The following is a 19,066-nucleotide window of genomic DNA, read 5'->3' on the forward strand; positions in this document are numbered from 1 at the left end:
AAATTATATATTAAAGCATCAATGTTCTATTATTGAAGTTAAAGAACGTTTCAGTAACACAAGTGTTTCCTGATGAAATTATACCATATGTACATAGCAGCTTCCAGCTTCCAGTTTTCTTTTGGTGGGTGTTTCTTGAGGTCATGACATTTCCTAGAGGTGAAAATGCGTTCTATTCAATGGCTTGTTACTGCGATATCAACTTATTCTTTGCAGATTCTACAACGGAATGTTTTGCAGTCAGTTAAAGATTCCTTATCTATGATATTTAAACAGCAACTGTGTATATCTTTTACTGTGATATTGTTTACATAATCAAATACAGTATTCTTATCTATGATAGTCAAAGAAGTACATATTCTATGTAATACTTACATATTACTGTTTCCTTATCTATGATAGTCAAAGAATTATTATGTACATATTCTACTGTGAACTTGTTTGCATAATCAGATCAGTTTCTATATCATTCTATGATATCCAAAGAGCAACAGTGTACATATTCTACTGTGAATTTATTTACGCAATCAGATCAGGTTCCTTACCTTTGATATTTAAAGAGCAACTGTGTATATATATACTACTGTGAATATTTTTTTACACGGTCAGAGAAGGCTTCCTTATCAATGATATCTAAAGAGCAACTGTGTACATAGTCTACTGTGATATTGTTTACACAATCAGAGGCAGCTTCCTTATCTATGATATTTAGCTCAAATTGTGATATATAGTACTGAGGAAGACTACAACAAAAGTTGTAAACATTGAGGCATGTATCAGCTATATATGTTGTAATGGTACAATGCCGAATTTAGTTTTCACTTCTCCTTTTGCCTTTTTGTGCCTAGGCAGCCTGTATATCATCAAGTGAGGTATTAGATATGTATAACATGTATGTGTGTTTATATACTTTAGATTTAAAACACCAATGTATATAATATTTATATATTTATGTAAATAATACATGTTCAGGATAAATACAGAAACACACATAAAATACATTTATTACAGACATACATATGCACACACATATATATATATAAACATATTTACACACACACATATGTATATATATATATACACACATACATTATAGTATGTATTATATTTTTTATGTATGCTAAAGTCAGTGTGTAAAATCAGTCAATTTGTAAATTGCCCGAAATGTTCAAATTCACAAAATGGCTGAGTGAATCAGGCAATTTACAAATTAACTGATTTTACACATTGACTGTAACATATATATATATATATGTACATGTATATATACATGTATCTTTAGATAGACGGATCTTCCTTCAATAAGAACGTCCATTCATTTCTTGGCGTGGTTGTTGTGTCGCATATTGTGATATGCGGAATATTGGGTTCCGCTTATTGGTATGTGTTTTGTATTAGATGACCGGTTGTAATAAATGGAGCATGTTGGCGGAAAACCGAAACTGTTGTGTGGTTTATGAAGAAGACTGCAAAATAACAGTTGTAACTGTAGACATGCAGAGTACCTCAGACCAATTACATCACTATGTATACTAGTCGAATATGGTCATATGTAAACCTAGTATACACCCACACATGTATATGCTTCTGATTAATATTCATACATGACATAGACTTGTATATAATCAAGTCTGGAACAGTCATACTAGTGGTTTATATTGTGAACCATGATTGACGATATCGCAGTGACACTACCAACTGCATTACGTGGGCTTGCGCGCAGATTGCTGGAGATCGAAACGAGGCTTATTGCTGTTAGACAAAACTTACATATGATATACAGTAGGCTTACATTCCAAGTCACATTCCAGTAATACCCAAGTCAAAACATTCATTATTGTGGCCTCCATTCATTCCGTATTTTAGAACTTCACTCGATTCTAAGAAATGATCATGGTATTTCTGTTTATCGCTTGTTGTACAAGACTGACTGACGGAGTTTGGTTTTACGCCGCTTTTAGCAATATTCCAGCAACATCACGGCGGGGGACACCAGAATTGGCTTCACACATTGTGCCCATGTGGGGATTCGAACCCGGGTCTTCGGCGTGACGAGCCAACGCTTTAACCATTAGGCTACCCCACCGCCCCTTTTTGTACAAGAATACCAAACTAAATGCTGTGATACTATACCACTGATAGCTACGTACACATGGACCAGGAAGTGCAGGGTCACACTGATCAGCGTTACAGTTATATTGAACGTCTATGCAATGTCTATTTTTATTCCTATACTGAGGCCACACGAACTGATTTAGTAATATTGCTAAGTACTTCAGATTTGTGGGTCCAGAAATTGATCATTCTTAGGGACGCAAAATGGGATAATCTGGAGATATAAACGTTGACGGGACGGTGGGGTAGCTTAGTAGTTAAAACGTCACACCGAAGACTCACGTTCGATTCCCCACATGGGTACAATGTGCGAAGCCCACTTATGTTGTCCCCCCCATCTTTATATTGCTGGAATATTGCTAAAAGCAGCGTAAAGCCATACTCACTCACTTAATCGTTGACACAGTGTGTGAATCCGATTTACCCCTGCCGTGATGTAGCTGACTAAACCTAACAAAAGTACTAGAATACTTTACTGGGAAAGTGTAATTCGAAACCTATGACATGTTACACATGATATCGTCCACACTGGCTGTTGTAGTATTCTTTTGCTATTTAACAGATATGTTATAGTGTTCTGGGTCTAGTCCGATTTTAAATCAAGAATTTAAATTCTCATACAGGCAATACGACTTCTAATTTGGATCTTTTGATATGCTGCCTCAAATGTGTCACATGTCCTACACGCTCACAACTACATATACACACACATAATTTACTATAAATACATAACAATAAGTGAGACGCAGGGTCCCCGTGTATTACACGCTACAGTAAAGTCCGAATATATAGCGACACATTTGAACAACCATTAAAGATCTGTGAAGTCCCAATTCTAACCTGCATCTTTACGGCTATGTATATTTGGCGACATAATCGCATCAAAGGCAATAGTCCAGTCAATCTACGATTTAACCTCAAACAAATTGCAAAAGAATTTATTTTGCGATAAATATGTTCATTGGCATTGTCTAAATGACATATAAAAATTCTAATAAAATCTAAAGAGGTGAAACAATAAAAATCTTTAAAATATTTTAATCCATTTACCGAACCCGAATTTGACCCGTTCGGGACGCCATGGGGAAACAACTCTGTTTGATTGACGGCGAACAAGCTAAATCGAGACGTCAAAAGAAGTTCATAAACATGCGTGTTTGCTGTTTTCAAATCAACTATCCAATCTGGTAAGTTATTTTATACATCATTTGTGCATTGTCTTCGCTTATGATCCAAAGATATGGCATGATTTTACAAATGCAACAAGTAATCTACTTGACGGCACCGGCAACATTTGCCTTGAAATGGTACACTTTTTAACTCCCGTTTTCAATATTTGAAGTAAGAAACTTAACTACCATTTACCATTATTTTAAAACGTGTTATTCATGTTCGTTTTATCAAAAAGATATGCTTTGGTGATGTCTAAATTAAGATTAAAATGGCATGAAATGCAACGTCACTCTGTTAGGAAAAAGACCCTATGGAAACCCAGAAGGGCCATGCTGATGACATGACTTCAACATACTTGACCAAGAATAAGTGAATTTATAAGATAACAGGGTTTTTAAACATTATTTTTCCTTAATATTTAAGTAAATTTAAATTAAGAAATGATTTTTTGCCAGAAACTGGTCTAAATGAGGTCATTTGTCAAAAAAGACATTTTAAGATTACATTGAAATTTAATATAGACCAAAAAGGAAAAAACTTCATGAAATGCAAGCTCATTAAATTCATTAAAAGTAAAACTGTGAAGTGTACAGTTTCCTTATTAATTCATAGCATATTGTCGTGTATAAAGCTGTGCTCTATTTTGAAGATATTAAGAAATTAGCTAATTAGAAAATCTGCAATTACCAATTAAATGCTGAATCCTTCTTACTGTTCCTCACACGTTTATATCAATCTGTAAAATGGGAACACCACTAACTGTTGAAAGAATCACTTTATAAGTTTCATAAACTTTTAACTTTGCAGAAATGTACTCAAATCGATGGTCAATCAGCAAGTACAAAGTTTTACCTTCAAGAAAATATATCAGGCTATCACCCTTGGCACGAAGACGGCAGTGAAGATTGATGATGAAATGATTCAGGTTGATCCCCAGCTCCTCTTCCAACGCTTCGTAACCGCAGCAGATGGATTGTTTGAGGACATTTCTGACATCTTCACCTACGAGCTTTGCAGCATACCATCATCACTGTTTGACTCATCAGGATTTCTACGAGAAGCACAGAAGCCAGCACTTGCAGATGCAATCTGGAGTTTAACTGTACCAGACAAGAACTTGTCACATGATGATGTTATGAATCATATCTTTGATGGAGGTTCTTTGTTGCAAAGATTGCCATGGTCGCAGGGAGCTTCATTTTCATCTCTTTGCAATTTGTATGTGAAGCATGTGAAGAAATATTCAAATCCCACAGTTGTCTTTGATGGATATACAGAATCCTCAAGCACAAAGATCACACACATCTGAGGCGTACTGGAGGCGTTTCCGGACCTGAAGTCAAATTCACGGAAGACATGAATCTAACATCCAAAAATCAATGTTAACACACAGAACAAGCAACGTTTCATTGATCTCCATGGCAAGAAGATGGAGGAAGCTGGTATCCGGACATTGCGTGCTCCTGGTGATGCTGACCTGTTGATCGTCCAGACAGCTGTATCCTCAGCATTGGAGAATGTGACTGTCTTACTGGGAGAAGACACTGACCTGCTTGTGCTCCTGCTCTTTCATGCAGACCTCAACTCAGAAAGAATCTACTTCAAGTCAGAGGTTAAACTGGCAACAGACAAACGGAAGCGTATATGGGACATCAAAGTGGTAAAGGAGAAACTTGGATTGGAACTGTCTCGCTTCCTTCCATTCATACATGCCCTCACTGGTTGTGACACAACATCACGCTTCTATGACATTGGCAAAGGTGCTGCACTGAAGAAACTGGAAACATACCCCCACTTTAAACACCAGGCTGAAGTGTTTACCGGCAGTTCATCAAAAAAGAGGGGGTTGTTCAAGCTGAGGAGGAGGCAATTACATGTCTATACAGTGGTTTTCCGGGAGAAAGTTTGAACAAATTGCGATGTAGGAGGTTCCGTGCCATGGTAATAAAGAGTACCTCCTGTGTTCAAGTACATGTGCTGCCACCTACAACAGCTGCTGCTCAATACCACAGTCAGCGAGTCTACCTCCAGGTTCAACAGTGGATCAGGCCGAACTGTGATTTGGTTCCACAGGACTGGGGTTGGACAGTTGTTGAAGGACAGCTTCATCCAAATCGGACACACTTGCCAGCGGCCCCAGAACCTCTTCTGAAGGTAATAAGGTGTAACTGCAAGAATGACTGTGACAATAAACGTTGTAGCTGTCGAAAACACTGTTTGCAGTGTTCACCCGGGTGTGGGAACTGTCTGGGTATCAGCTGCTCGAACTCAACAGCAGCTCCTCAAGATGACCTTAATGAGGACCTCTAGATGAGAATTTTTGTATATAAATATGAAGCAAAAGAACTTTTAATTCGTCAAGTAAAATGTTTTCATTCAATAGAAATATTTAAATAAGTTATCTACGTGTTTTTGGGTCATATATGCCTTAGCCGTGCAATGTCATGAAAGTTTTAAGGATGAAATTTTTAGAGTAGGGTGCTTTATGAAAAGCTAAAATTTGGAATTCCCCACCTCTGTGAAAATTCGACTTTTGATTTGTGATGGAGGATACCTTTCTCTAATCAATATACATGTACTTAAAACCATTTCTTTTGCAATTTGTTTGAGGTTGACCCATTTTCAGCCTTAGATTGACTGTACCACGATTCAGCAATTGGAAAGAGTGAATGAGTATGGTTTTACGCAGCTTTTATCAATATTCCAGCAATATCATGGCAATATCAATATCAAAGCTGTTTAAGATATTGCGCGACATATGTATACATAACGTCATCTTAAATGCATTGATCAGTAGTGAGTAGTGAGTAGTGAGTGGATTGCGTTTTACGAGGGGATATCAAAAAGCTCTAATTATCACCAAGACTTAATCAGGGTACAAACTTTATTTTGCTGTCATGTCCTTATGATTTTTTTACAGAGTCACCATTTCTGCCACTGTTTCTTGCGCAGACCGGCTGAATAGAGGTCCCCTGATTTCATGCACCTTGGCCCTTTCCGGAGGTGGTGACGTGATACGTTTCCACTCTTTACTCATCTCTTTTGTGTCAGGATCATACAAATAGACCCAACATTCAACGATGGTTACAAGACGAGCGAGGAACCCGTCGTGCTGACACTTCGGACATGTGCAGTTGGTTATGAATGATGTTCCATACACTGCCATAGCTCAAGTCGGTCTCATGCATAACCATTTGTATTGTTACACGGCGATCTTCCTGAACCAGCGCCTCGATTTTGTTCAGGGTGTCCATGTGACCAATTTGGAAATTCCTTTTCGATGTCACAACAGTGTCATAGGATGGGTTATCACCACCTTAAACAGATTTCATCTCATCGTGGCTTTGGCGTGCAGTGCAGCCCATCAAGTGCAAGAACGTAATTACTCAATATTCTCCATACTTGGGGAAACTGGTGTGTATGATCAACTAGCACAAGACTGAATGTAGGGAAGTAGATAGTGCTTGGTCCATTAACTAGATAAGGATCACTGATGTTACAGTCAAAATGTTATCCTGATTGCGCAATATCTTCTTGGGGATAATTGGAACTTTTTGATACCCCCTCGTACACCGCTTTTAGCAGTATTCCATCAGTATCACGGCCGGGGACACTAGAAATGGGCTTCACACATTGCACCCATGTGGGGAATCGAACCCGGGTCCTCAGTGTGATGAGCAAACGCTGTAACCACTAGACTACTCCACCTCACTCTGGGGTTTGAAAAATAGAGACTCCACACATTCCATACTGTATACATTTACCCTGAACGATGGCAAGAGCAGCACTGATGTAGTGAGTGAGTATGGTCTTACGCGCTTTTAGCAATATTCCAGCAATATCACGTCTAGGAACACCAGAAATAGGTTTCACACATTGTACCCATTGTACCCGACTTTGGAACGAAATCTGTTTTAGTCACACAATGAACCCTTTGACTACCTTCAATATAAATGTGATCTATGAAAAACTCTTGTCATTCATTTTTCTTTATCTTAATTTTCTGTTTCTGATTTGAATTTCGGACTTTGAAAGAGCACAGTGCGAATGTTTCAACCAGTGGTCATGGGATTCCGTCACTCATGGAATGCAGCTCAGTAAGCTCAGTCAATGTGCTTCCGGTGATCGTGGGCGACAATGCACTCTAGTGCTGTGTAAAAGCCTGATAGTTTGTCAAGTTTCTGGTAGAGTACAAACTTCAATGAATCATTCAGATGATTAGAATATATAAAGTCATGGGCAAAAGAAAGTGAACACTTTTTATTTTGAATTTTGGGCAAAGTTAGTAATATTCGTTTAGACCTAAACGGCTAGGTGAGAAGACGACTACGGCCTCCAGCGAACCGACAAGAACTAGGAGACGCTCTCAGGAACGAGTGGTTTATAGTGGGATTCCGAATGACGTCATTCGGCGGCTGATGACATCGATGACACGGCGAGTCGGGGCGTGTATTGCTGTTAGAGGTAGTCACACTCGTTACTAAGGATGTTTATGCGTGACCAGAGACTTAACATGACGGAGACATTCCATGATTGGCTCTTGTTGTATCTGTGAACTGTGCTATTCCTACCCCTCTGTCCATTACATGACACGTGCTCTTTATCTGTAAGGAGTTTATCATAAACACTGTGGGTGCATTATCCCACATGCTGTCTTCATTAAATGTACCATCACTTGAAAACACTGTATGTTTTGCTTTGATTTTATCGATCATTAATGAAGGTGTTCACTTTTCTTTTTGCGCACTAGTTTGTATAGTTTTACAACATTGTATGGTGCCGACGAACCTAGACACACAAAAGGGGAGATTCGAGATGCCACCATGTTTAAAACTTACTGGCTTGCCCAAAGAACGCACAAATCCACAGTTAATTGTTGTGTCTGCCGCGTGTCCTGGCCGCTGATAAATCAGACTGAGGCGTAATTGATATAAATCTGTTTATTCTGTAAAATACATATATGGACATCAATTGAATATGATGTATGGCCGAGGGGTGAATCAACTCACCTCGGCGGTGGCGTGACATGAAGTGGCAAATATGAAGATTGCACGCATTTTACCATTTATAAGATGGTCTTTACAGCATTTTATGTAATATTGCACTTTGAATATTATGAGCAAATTAAAGGAAGCAGACATCACTCACATTTACTTACGTGCTGGTGCCAGTGTTTAATTAGTTATTTCGTGCAAAGCGATGCCTTATAATATAAATATAATAGATATTATAAATACTATGATATCGCGTACCTTTATGATAATACGTTTAGAGGATGACAAAGAAAGTAGACAGAAAAGGTACATACCTGTAAAATACATATATGGACATCAATAGAATATGACGTATGGCCGTGGCGTGAGATGAAGTGGCAAATTTGAAGATGCCTACGTCACGAAACAGGTAATGCACGAGATGTCACGGAACAGGTAATGCGCGAGATACTACTGGTATTACACCAGAGTAAGAGTGATAGAAGAAGCGCTCGTAAACGAGCAGAGAGGAATAAAGTTAGAGATATGGGCAAATGTATGGGGAAATACATCCGGCGACATGTCTTATAGGACTAGGCCTGTTGTGTCATTGTTTACAACATGTGGCGTTGACAACCTGAACGCGATTCCCTCTCATTGAGTTATGTTCCAAAATCCCCCATCCTGTGTCACAGTCAAATTTCAAAACATTAAACAAAAAACCTAAACTAAACAATCTAGCAGTGTATCTACATCAGTGCACAGTACTTCACATAAACACCTGCACGGCATGCCTCAGTGCCTACTGTGTCATTGTGCGGTTTGAATGTCTCACTGACATGTGTGTTGAAAACGTGGTAAAACCAAAAGACCCTGCGCATTATGCTATTCCCAGGTTGGCGCACATCATTCATGACCGAAGACAAGCAGTATACAGCAGTCAGTGATGCCAGTGGAAAGACTCCTCATCCTCTTACTTCTTTGTTTTAGCCGTTGTGTTTGTAAGTATTCAAAATCCTCAGTATACGCTACCTTTGTACTCCAACGTTTACGACACTCTTGTTAATCTCACTTACACGTTCATAGTTAAATGAACCGGCGGGTAGAATCGTGTATAGCATACGCTCGTACACTTGCTACGCAAATCTCGTCATGTTTCAATGACTACTTGTAATGAGTGATATCCTCCCTTCTGTATGGATAATTATCCAGTCTTGTAATGCGTGATAACATCCGTACTGTATGGATAACTACAAGTAAACGATCTTGTGTGACAACTATACATTCTTGTAATGCCTGATAACATCCTTTCTGATTGATAACTACAAGTAAACCGTCTTGTGTGACAACTATACAATCTTTTACTGCATGATTACATCACTTCTTTATGATAACTACAAGTAAACCATCTTGTGTGACAACTATACAATCTTGTAATGCCTGATAACGTCCCTACTGTATGATAACTACAGGTAAAGCATCTTGTGTAATAACATCCGTACTGTATGATAACTAAAGGTAAACCATCTTGTGTAATAACATCCGTACTGTATGATAACTAAATGTAAAGCATCTTGTGTAATAACATCCCTACTGTATGATAACTAAAGGTAAACCATCTTGTGTAATAACATCCCTACTGTATGATAACTAAAGGTAAAGCATCTTGTGTAATAACATCCCTAATGTATGATAACTCAAATGTAAAGCATCTTGTGTAATAACATCCCTACTGTATGATAACTTAAGGTAAAGCATCTTGTGTAATAACATCCGTACTGTATGATAACTAAAGGTAAAGCATCTTGTGTAATAACATCCCTACTGTATGATAACTAAAGGTAAAGCATCTTGTGTAATAACATCCCTACTGTATGATAACTAAAGGTAAAGCATCTTGTGTAATAACATCCTACTGTATGATAACTAAAGGTAAAGCATCTTGTGTAATAACATCCCTACTGTATGATAACTAAAGGTAAAGCATCCTGTGTAATAACATCCCTACTGTATGATAACTAAAGGTAAAGCATCTTGTGTGACAACTATACAATCGTGTACTGCCTGATAATAAATCACCCCTATTGTATGATAACCACAGGTAAAGCATCTTACGTAAAAACATCCGTACTGTATGGATAACTAAAGGTAAACCATATTGTTTGAAATCTAAACAATCTTGTAATGCCTGATAACAGACGTACTGTATGGATAACTAAAGGTAAACCATCTTGTGTGACAACTATACAATCTTGTAATGCGTGATAACCTCCTTTCAGTATGATAACTACAGAAATTCATATCACGTTGAGAATGGAATAGTCATTTCTAAATCCACCAATAATCACACAGCTTGGTTCCCACATAGTACCACCTTAATAATGGTATACAATGAAAATAGGGCAGTAGGACGTGTTTGAACGTTAGAGCTCCTGGTATTCTTAAATATTAATGCAGGGTTATAAAATTGTGGGGTTCTTTGGTTTCCGTGAACTTTATGTAAACTTTTACGTTTCACATTATCTGAATATCCAGAAATAGTTAACAGTTACAACATTGTCTACGTTTTATATCTGGTTCTCCTAGTTAGACCAAAAACCCTTATGAATAAAAATAAAAGAATAGTTCATAAAAAGAATCTGGAACATCAGATCCGGCAATTCACCAGGAATCTACTACTCTATGGCTAATAATAAGCCTAAAATCAGAAGCGGAACTCACTCCTCTAAATTTTAACATTTGCCATCCTTAACAATGTAGGCATTTAATGAGCGTATACGTTCAAAATTCTGAAGTTTGAACAAATCATGTCTTAACTTTTTGTTTGTCAAGGTCACTTAGTTTGCAATTCCAAAATTAGATACAAATCTGTGGTCACACTTCTAGAATATTAGACAAACCAAAAAGCCAGTGTTCGTTGTCATGGTCATGGCTAAATAATAGGAACGATCTTTCATGAAAAGGGACACCAATAACGGAAGAAATATATATATGAACAGAAAATCTGTATTACGTCCCATCAAGTAACTTATATTAAATACAATCATAGGAAACAAATTAAATTGAAAAATGTATTTCTTATTCAAACGAGTGTATAGTGTTATGGGGGTATATACATTGGTACATACCTTTTCTGCGTGCACAGTGCTGAGATCAACTTTGATTTTTTGGTATATCTATTATTGTTACAAGTCCCTGGCAGCGTTTGAGGTTTCTCTGACAAATCCGCAGAGCGTACCCGGCTTTATGATTGACATACTAGTAAAGTGGCGCTTATGACAGTTCCAATTGATAGACTGGGTCGGTCTATTAAAATACGTTTGGTAATGCATTATAGCACATATATGATATGACACATTTCAGTTGGGGCCAGTTCCTCATCGTGCTTAACTGATGGATGTCGACATGGAAACGGTGGACTAAGATGTCAGTCATGCTACGTTGGTTGCTATGGAGCAAACTGCACCATCCCATGTAATGACAACTGTCACACAGACGGGTGTAACAGAATCACTGGGGAATGTTTTACATGCAAGCCAGGATGTTATGGACGAGACTGCAGTGTGTCCTGTCCGAGAAGATGTTGGAGCATCACAGCGATCTCTGCTATCTGTGACCGCCATACTGGTGCTTGTTCGGAAACCTGTGACGGGGGAATGACTGGTGTACACTGCAAGGATCAAGTCTGTAACAAAGAAAACGGACAGTGTATCCTTGGCTGTCAGGAGAGTTGGACAGGAGAGTACTGCAACAGAACATGTGATACCTGCCTTAATACAAGATGCAGCTGGACCGGATATTGTCTCCATGGTTGCAAAGCACGGTTTCTATGGAAACATGTGCGACAAAATGTGCCCTCGATGTTATACTACTGGGTGTGACAGAGAAACTGGTATATGTGAACAGTGCCGTCCAGGTTATCGAGGAAGACACTGTAACCACAACTGTTCTGACACATGCTACAGAGACAAGGATGGACACAGGCACTGTGATCGTTATACTGATAACTGTCTGGAAGGTTGTAAAGTAGGATGGCACGGTCATCGTTGTGCCACTCGGTGCAGCACCTCCTGCAACTCGTCTCGTTGTTTCAGCCATGATGGTGCCTGTGTAGATGGTTGTAAGTCTGGCTGGCATGGCAAACACTGTCTGACACCGTGCAGTACAACGTGCAAAGAATCCCTGTGTGCCAGTCAAGATGGTTCGTGTACCCACGGCTGTGTAAGGGGTTACCATGGAAATCACTGTCACAGGAAATGTATTAATTGTAAAAATGATGAATGTGATCAGTATGGGAGATGCAGATATTGTCAAGACGGATGGAGAGGAGAGAAGTGCGGACTCCGATGTCCCAGCGCCTGTCATACGTGTGATGAAGACGGCGTCTGTGTGTCTAACAGTTTGACCAAGAGAGTGTCGGAACCAACCCACGACTCACGTCCTGATGGTCACACCAACACATCATCAGGATCAGGCGACTCACTCAGCTACACATACACTTTGTGTTCCCTTCTTCTAGCCATGCAAAGTGTGTTTGTCTGACGGCTTAAACAAGACAATGTTGGATGCAACAGATGGTTTCCATGCCGATCCTCATATCAAATCATCAACTTCAAGAGACTCACACAACTACACATATATTATATGTCCCTTTCTTTTAGCGATGTACGTATGTTGGATAATGATGGTGTGTGTTCGCTTAAATAGTTTAAACAGGAGAGTGTTGCATTGAGCAGTTGTCCGCCATGCTGATCGTCATACCACATCACCAGGCTCAATCCCCTCACACATCTTCAATTGTTTTTTCTGTTCCTCTCGTTCTATTTCCCACATGGGTACAGTGTGTGAAGCCCATTTCCGTTGTCCCCCGCCGTGATAGTGCTGGCATATTGCTAAAAGCGGCGTTGAGCCAGTCTCACTCGCTTACTCTAATCTATGCGCTCAAATCGTGTCTTGTCAATAGATGCATGTCGACGGAGACAAGGAATAAGGGACGCAACTCTTCGCGTCCACTGAGAACGACTTGTGCGACTGGCGAATTTCTACTTTACAGAGGGTATGGTGAAAGGTAGCAGTGCACGTCGATTCAGTTTTTAAGTCCTGATACGTCTTTAGTATTCTTTAGAGTATGAGATTTTAATCAGATTGTTAGCTTGTACATTGGCTGTGCCAATTGTATTTGCCCGAATATCTAGATATTACCAGAATAAAGAATTAAAGTATGATTATTGTCGTTCTTTGCTTGACGCAGCAGTCAGCAATATTCCAGCAAATATTCGTTGAGCTTTCGAAAATATTCTCCATCCATAAAACATAATGCAACATAAGCCTACTTTGTACCTATGCACGTACAAATGCCCCGTGCCGTCTTTATTCAATAGACAACGACGAAACTAGGGGCCCCGAGAATACAGCTGAAAGCTTTAACTACAAACTCGAGGGTGAGGGGGGAGGTAGTATCCAGTCAGTAGTCCGTCATAAAATGGAATCAGTAGACATGGTCTCCGTCGTCGTAGTAGCACTTGGGTAGCCTATTGGTTAAAACGTCACGACGAAGAACAAAATCCGATTCCAAATGCGGGTATAATGTGTGAATCCCATTCCGGGTGTACCCCCGCTGTGAAACTGCTAGAATATTGATTAAAGCGGGATAAAATTAAACCTACTCACTCATGCCTACTTCAGTAGTATTAGTAGTAGTATCAACATGATATGAATACACATAACCTGATGTTGATATAAGCATGGAAGAAATAAGTAAACTTACGGACACGAGAAAGTATACACCCATGTATAATGGTTGCTGAAATTTAAACATACAAGGAATGGCTCTCCGATGGTGATAAATCTCATGAGGGTATCATAATTATGTTTCGGACCCTCAGTTTGCGACTGTTTTTAGTTTGGTTAAATCCAGTTATCAAGTGTATGCTTTCTTGTGCCCAGCAGTTGTCATAACAATGAATGATATTGAAGAAAAGTTTATATCATTCACATAAACGTAATATTGGCATGTATATGCTGCTAGTTTCTGATCACGTGACATCTAATCACATGTACCCCTACTGAAACAGCAGAAATGGATAAGCTTGAGTACAGGGCAGTCTCTTGATACATGAATGTTGACTTGGCAAGTAACGATGCCAGGTGTTTCAACTTCAGCTTAATGATTAGGTGTTTATTCTATACATCTGCAAAATTAAATTTAATCCTTCCTGAAACAGCTTCAGAGTTAATCCTATGGGGATGTTTTGACGAATGACTGACACATTTCCACATTTGATGTACCAATGAAAAAATTCCATGGACAATTGACTACAATTTCCTTGTGTCGGTAGGGCAGGATACGCTCATCTTTCGCGAACACCTGTTATCATCACTATTTCATAGTGATTCATAAACACATGCTCTGTCATCGCAAATCCTGTTGTCTCCAGATATCATATGTCCTTGTGATATGCATATAAACACCTTTAAGCCACAATGCCAGTACGCTGTAAATTTATACAGCATGGATGTCATACTTTTCCTATCATAAATGTAGTTACATATGAATGTACAATGGTCTCCACAATAATGTTTTATTAAATGCACGTATATTCATGTATGACTTGGTTCGGACTGACATTTATTAACTTGTATATTTATCTTTCAGGGTTTTCCGTAACAGAGCTTGGCAGTTTGGCCAAACCTTACTGAAGTAGTCTCTATTACAGGTATTGTCCAGACGGATGGAGGGGAGAGAATTGCGGACTCCGATGTCCAAGCGGCTGCCATACTTGTAATGATGATGGCGTCTGTATGTCTAACAGTGTGACCAAGATTTTGTGGGATCCAGCAGATGACTCCCACAATGATGTTCAGACAGACTCACCATCAGTCTCAAGCGGCTCAGACACCTACACATATACTTTGTGTTCCTTCTTCTATCTATTCGCTCAAATCCGGTTTGATTAATAGATGTTTGTTGACTTGACTTGGAACAATGCCAGGTGGTTAACTTCAGGGCACAAGCTGCTATGATTAGCTGATAATTCATTAAGTGTGCAAGTTAAGCGAGTTGTTTAAACCTCCCTGAAGCAGATAGACAGCTAATTGGAATTTTGAATTGTTTCACAGGTTATATTTCGACAAAAGATTGGCATAACATAGGCAACTGATTGCTCTATAAATTGACAGTTTGACATGTGAATGGCATGACTTAAACGAGTCAATATCTCACCTTGTTTTCATGAAACAGATTTTCTTGTAAGCGGCAAATAGAAGCGACAAAACAAATTCCACATCCATAAGAAATCTGTACTAACAGCAGAGTCGAATGTACAATTGTGACTATATCATGAGTATATATCTGTGTCAGCAGTATTCCAGCTGTACGATGTTGTTTGTAAACAAATCGAGTCTGGATCAGACAATCCAGGGATTGTCACCATGACAGAGCAAGTGTTTATGAATCCCTAATAAACACCTTGCAGCCACAACGAATACCAGTATTACGGTTTGCTACAAATTACTGTATCTAATCAACGTATGAATGTAATATTGTTGCAATCAAAGATATATGTACATATGAATGATATATGTCGCTACAATAAATTCTTTCTCGTCCCTCCAATATTTGTTTTTGTGTATGCCACTACTAAGTGTGTGGAATGTAAGCATGTGTCTTGGGGGTCGGGGTGGGGATTGGTGGGTGAAAATTGTTTGGGAGGGAGTAGCGCAATGGTAGGCGTACGGGTTTAATTCCCAGCATGGTACAATGTCTGAAGCCCCGTTCTTGTGTCTCCCGCCCCGATATTCCTGGAACATTGGCAGAAGCGAAAAACTAAGCTCACTCACTCACAATAACAAACAAATGTCCCCTGACAAGCTTTAAACGATAAACAAACAAATACATTACTGTATCCAGTCAGTGTATGAATGTTATATTTTAGCTATGACACATGAATGAATAATGATCACTACAATAAACTCTTTCTTCTTTGAATGCACATGGTCACTGGCTTACGACTGTACGAGTCATTTTGCAACCCTGGTTATATAACGCCTAAATCTCCCCTGACGAATGTTGGCATTATAACGAGGGTAAGCTGGCTGTACCTACCGAAAGATAACATGCACGCCTGTCACTCAGACTGACGAGGTGTCACATATTGATGTATGACCAACACTGTTATCTGGTTTGTGTAGCAAACAACTCAGGGTTTACTCCCACAACGCAGACCCTCCCAAAACGCAGTTAAAAATTGCACACTAAATAATTGGACCATGCTGGTCACCCCTATCTACATTAAGGGCCCAGTCCAGTGTTTATTTCTGCAGGTTACTATAATGTTGTTCTATCATTATAAACACATTTCATTATACATCGTCGCCGTTTTAGTTACCTTTAATCACCGGGGCCAAACAGGACCGAACGCATACCATAAACTTTAAAACTTCTAATAGAGTTTTGGAGAATGTAAGGGAAAATGGCTTCACTTCGAGCGACGTGTCGCTTTAAATACTTTGGGCACCAATCACTTGTAATGAAGAGTATGTTCAGATTAAGGGGAAAAGGGACTCACTTTTAATCGACCAGTTTTCTTTAAACGCGATGTACTGATACTTATCAAAGAGGTTTTCAGATGAATGTAATTCTATTCAATAAATGTCAGTACATCATTGATAGATCTGCGACGTTTCGTTGCTTTTACCTCCGGACCAAGTCGGACCAAACACAGACCAATCACTTGTGATGGAGGCTATATTGAGGGTGTCCAGTCCCGATGTGTCTGAAATATCGCCGGTGTGTCGACTTCGCTCACTCTACTGAGATTAAAGGTTCAGTTTAAAAGACCAATCTTCTTTAAATGCTATATAGTGGGACTTATCAAATGGTTTTCAGATAGTAATAAGTCTATTCAATAGATGTTAATACATTTCACAATACGGTTCATGCACATGAAGCAGACCTTCTCGCTTTGCGGGGGAAAAATTAGGTAGTGTTAAACCAGTTTTAACTGATATGTTATTTCTTCTCTACTAATCCGGATAATCCGGATTATATGCCTGAGTAATCAGCTCGTTAGGTCTATCGGTCTACCTTGCTTATAGACTGGTACATACAAAATATAATCATAAAATAGCACAACTTAAGGTTGAAAGAAGCAGAATCCGCACAGTCCATGAGGGTTATTTCGTCATTCTGTAGACGCCGTTTCAGAGCCGAAAGGGTCTCATCCAATCGGACATATTGCCTACTCTTTGAAAGTGGTTTGCCTCCTGCTGCCTGATTGTTTCAATCTCGATTCAGTGGATATTTGTTTTGACTTGAGGAATGTGATGGCCTCGAAGATGTTGGGATGAGCCTTTTGTTCAGGCGACTATGGTATCCTTCCAAGTAGTTTTTGGTCCGATGGTTTGGTGGTGGGTCCACAGGTGTGTGTGTAGATCACCCTCTATCCACTGGTTGGTAACATAGTCTGCAAGGCTGGTGCACCGAGCGTCATCTGGCTTGCTGGTGTTGATGTCAACCCAATTGGTGTCCACTGCCAGGGAAGATCATTGGTGGGATTGATGCCATTGCCAAATTACCTTTCCCTTCAGTAGCATTCCGATGAACACTTTTCATACTATTATGATTAAGTGACAGGTGTCATTTTGAACACGGTTCAATGTAGGAGAATACCTACTCATATAGGTGATACCTGATTGATCAGTATTCACGAAGTTATATAGTCAATCAACAAAAAATCGCATCTTTAAGCCACTAAACAACCACCTATCAGTTGCAAGACCAGAACTGTGAACATCAAAGGTAAAAAAAGGTCTGCCTCATGTGCAGGCACCCATAATACATCTATGTTATTTTACTTACCTTTAACCACTCGTACATCAGATATACACGTGTTGAGAAGGTGAGAAAGTGACAGTTGGGATGTTGTAATGTATATTCCGAGTGCGTTTTTATGCATAACTACCTCCAACAGCGAAACTAACAGCTAGTTATAAAGGTGTTTGGAACTAGTAAAAGGTTTGCACTCGGTTGGAGCTTTCCAATGAATTTAATCAGGAAAGGAGTCCGTCATAATCATTATGGAGTAGCCAGTCACGGGTTTGGAAATCGATCTCACACATATGTTTGATACCGGTTTTCTCACATGTATGTATGTGAGTAATATGTGAGTAAGAATAATAAATCAACACACTATCCCTTGACATTGAACACCGCGGCAGTAACAAGACTGACGTCCCTCCCCTCTAACATAACTACAACTACAGTCAATGATGTTTATGGTACCGTTGTTCATTTCCTTCAGAAGGTATGGAGGTCAGTATTTGAGATCGTGACTCTTAGTTTGACATATCGATTAGCGAGTTTCTCTCATCAGTGGTCAGTGAAAGATGTATTTAGTAATTCAACACCGAGTACTTATGTATGACTTTGTATACTCGACGGCTTACAAGTAGCTATACATGTGTCAGACATATCGAGACAGTGTGTACTTAATAGATAAAATTATCTTTATATGTGGAGGTGTATGTATGTATTACTAGGCACATAAAGAAACTGTGCATTGTCAAAATATTATCCCAGTTGATAAGTACGATAACAATGTCAAAGGTACATTTAAACTTTAATGGAGGAATCATGACCATAACAAGTCGGGAGAATTTCAATTGAAAAGTCAATCACAATGACGTCACGAGTCCACAAGCGGGACAGGGGTCCAACGACCATGTCACAAGCTCAATAACGGGTATGTCCACCATCGGCATTGAGAACAGCAGTGCATCGACGATGCATAGAGCCTATCAAACGT

This window comes from Haliotis rubra, unplaced genomic scaffold (genome assembly GCF_003918875.1).
Source record: "Haliotis rubra isolate DU_JTF1 unplaced genomic scaffold, ASM391887v1 Scf1746, whole genome shotgun sequence".
NCBI classification, from domain to species: Eukaryota; Metazoa; Mollusca; class Gastropoda; order Lepetellida; family Haliotidae; genus Haliotis; species Haliotis rubra.